The sequence below is a fragment of the Limulus polyphemus genome, unplaced genomic scaffold, assembly GCF_000517525.1.
Source record: "Limulus polyphemus unplaced genomic scaffold, Limulus_polyphemus-2.1.2 Scaffold9057, whole genome shotgun sequence".
Taxonomy (NCBI): Eukaryota; Metazoa; Arthropoda; class Merostomata; order Xiphosura; family Limulidae; genus Limulus; species Limulus polyphemus.
In genome coordinates this window covers 1,671-5,504 of record NW_013674667.1, presented here as the reverse complement: position 1 = coordinate 5,504, position 3,834 = coordinate 1,671, and positions in this window count along the sequence as shown.

The following is a 3,834-nucleotide window of genomic DNA, read 5'->3' as shown; positions in this document are numbered from 1 at the left end:
TACATTGTTTCTTCATGAACTGACAGAAACAGATACATTGTTTCTTCATGAACTGACAGAAACAGATACATTGTTTCTTCATGAACTGACAGAAACAGATCCATTGTTTCTTCATGAATTGACAGAAACAGATACATTGTTTCCTCATGAATTAACAGAAACAGACCCATTGTTTCTTCATGAACTGACAGAAACAGATCCATTGTTTCTTCATGAATTAACAGAAACAGATCCATTGTTTCTTCATGAACTGACAGAAACAGATCCATTGGTTCTTCATGAACTGACAGAAACAGATCCATTGTTTCTTCATGAACTGACAGAAACAGATACCATTGTTTCTTCATGAACTGACAGAAACAGATCCATTGTTTCTTCATGAACTGACAGAAACAGATCCATTGTTTCTTCATGAATTAATAGAAACAGATCCATTGTTTCTTCATGAACTGACAGAAACAGATCCATTGTTTCTTCATGAACTGACAGAAACAGATCCATTGTTTCTTCATGAACTAACAGAAACAGATCTCCTATTTTCCCCCAGATTAACAGAAACAGGTACATTCTTTGTTCTAGTATTATCAGGACAGTTTTCCCACGATACGTGTTAGAATAATGATGTAGAAGTATGATAGTACAGGTGTAGGAACACGTGTTCAAGTAATCACTGAAAGGCTGTAATAAAACTAACTTATCGATTTCTCGTGCAAACTGTACTTGACAAATGAAATTCACATCTATCTACGTGTCAAATAGAATAGTTGAGGCTTCTTGGGTTAATTAATCCCTTGTGCATCTCATCTAACAGTCATTTCCAAGCTTGTTCATCTAGAAGGAGCGAGAACGATGAAACCGCCCTGTCTTGATGGCTGAGGTACACGACTGCACGCAGGAAATGTCATGGAATGTAGAACTCTATATGGGGGGTGGGGATGGTTTATTTTCTTTTTTTTTACTTCAGTGACTAATGATGCGTGTCATTAGTTGATTAGTCCCTAACTCTTTAAACGAGCCGAAAAGTAATACAGCTTAGAGAAAAATGGCACACTGAAAGTGTATGCATATATATATACTCAAACAGATGTGCAAACAGCTCAGGTACAGATAAATGCAACTGTAAAACAATATAAACAAACATGGCGGAGTGTCTCACAGTCAATCCCCTTCTCTCAACTACCGTTTCACCATTTCTGCCACAAAAGATACAGGAGAACACATATCCGTACAAACATGCATACAGCCGTATAGAACACCAACCAAGAAACGTACAAACATTTATATATATCCTATATTGATTCACGTTGTGTGTTTGTTCGTGTACTCCTCCACACACAGTTTTGGAGATAGCACGACCACGCTTGGCAGGCGGACCCGGAGAGGTGTTCTTATCTATAAGGAGTAGCTCCTTCTCCTTATTTATCTTGGATGTGGTTCACTCGCGGTCTAGGGGAAGGTTTGGCAGGGGATTTTGTGTTCCTGTTCCCTCCTTGGGATCTCGGGGACCACTGTGTTTATACCCCCACTCACAAACTAACAAGACCAAACTTGACATCACGAGCAAGTTACCTAATTAGTTTTTTCAGATACGCCTTTCCCCTCGAGGTAGTTATAGAAATAACTGTGGTTTGATTGATTCCTTGTGTACATATATACAATGGTGGATTTCAGTTGAAGATGTTCCCCTTTACAGGTACGTCTGTTGTTGTTTTTTTATTTACTTCTGTGTTGTGCCATCAGTGAGGATAAGTTTATTGACGTGTTCCAAAACTCTGGGTTAGCGATAAGTTTATGGATTTACTACAACTTGGATCAATACAACACTACTATAAACACTCAGACAGTATATAACAGCTAACAACACTACTATAAACACTCAGACAGTATGTAACAGCTAACAACACTACTATAAACACTCAGACAGTATATAACAGCTAACAACACTACTATAAACACTCAGACAGTATATAACAGCTAACAACAACACGATTATAAACACTCAGACAGTATATAACCCTTAACAAGAAAAGAATCGTGTTGTGTTGTTGTTAGCTGTTATATACTGTCTGAGTGTTTATAATCGTTTTGTGTTGTTGTTAGCTGTTATATACTGTCTGAGTGTTTATAGTAGTGTTGTATTATTGTTAGCTGTCATATACTGTCTGAGCGTTTATAATCGTGTTGTGTTGTTGTTAGCTGTTACATACTGTCTGAGTGTTTATAGTAGTGTTGTTCGCTGTCATATACTGTCTGAGCGTTTATAATCGTGTTGTGTTGTTATTAGCTGTTATATACTGTCTGAGTGTTTATAGTAGTGTTGTGTTGTTGTTATATACTGTCTGAGTGTTTATAGTTATATACTGTCTGAGTGTTTATAACAGCTAACAACAACACAACACGATTATAAACACTCAGACAGTATATGACAGCTAACAACAACACAAAACGATTATAAACACTCAGACAGTATATAACAGCTAACAACAACACAACACGATTATAAACACTCAGACAGTATATAACAGCTAACAACAACACAACACGATTATAAACACTCAGACAGTATATGACAGCTAACAACACTATTATAAACACTCAGACAATATATAACAGCTAAAAACAACACAACGCGATTATAAACACTCAGACAGTATATAACAGCTAACAACAACAACACAACACAATTATAAACACTCAAATAGTATAAAACAGATAACAACAACACAACACGATTATAAATACTCAGACAGTATACAACAGATAACAACAACACAACACTACTATAAACACTCAGACAGTATACAACAGATAACAACAACACAACACTACTATAAACACTCAGACAGCATACAACAGATAACAACAACACAACACTACTATAAACACTCAGACAGTATATAACAACAACACATGTTATTTACATGTGATTTCACGTTGACTTTCCTATCATTGTCACCACACCAAGATTTCGTCATGTGTAATCTCCCAAATAAATCTTTCAAAATTCCTGAAAACGTTTGGAAAGTGGGCCTTTCTTCTCGAGGATTGAATTTCTTTAATCGCTAGATATTTTAATTACTAAGTTCACGTTATAAGCCTTCAACTAACCAGGTAGATTATTTAATGCTCGTGAATTATAGATCTAACGATTGTTTACACTTTCTATCAAAACGAAGGAAACACAGTTTCATATATATACATGTTAACCCTCACGTCGTTACGTACAATATATGAATGTGTGCTTGAGAGCCAATCAATTAATTCTGCCCACGTGTCAGCCAACAACTTGTCGCATCTACCTTATCGATTCGTCTGAGGACTTTATTTATCTATTTCTGATTGGCTAATGATTCAAACCTAACAACCTAACCTTTCCTACAACATAAGTTTTGTTTTCATTTAAAACTAACCCACAACTTTTATATTAACATGTTTTTCCTTTACTTTTGTTAATCCAAACTATTTTGATTGTTTTTTTCCAGTTTCAGAGAAGGAAATTCGACAGTGGTAAGTAAACAATATGTCATAATGATATAAGTAAACAATATATCATAATGATATAAGTAAACAATATATCGTAATACTATAAGTAAACAATATATCATAATACTATAAGTAAACAATATATCATAATACTATAAGTAAACAATATATCATAATGATACAAGTAAACAATATATCATAGTATTATAAGTAAACAAGATATCATAATACTATAAGTAAACAATATATCGTAATACTATAAGTAAACAATATATCATAATGATGTAAGTAAACAATATATCATAATGATATAAGTAAACAATTTCGATGACGAGGAACCCACTCTGAGAC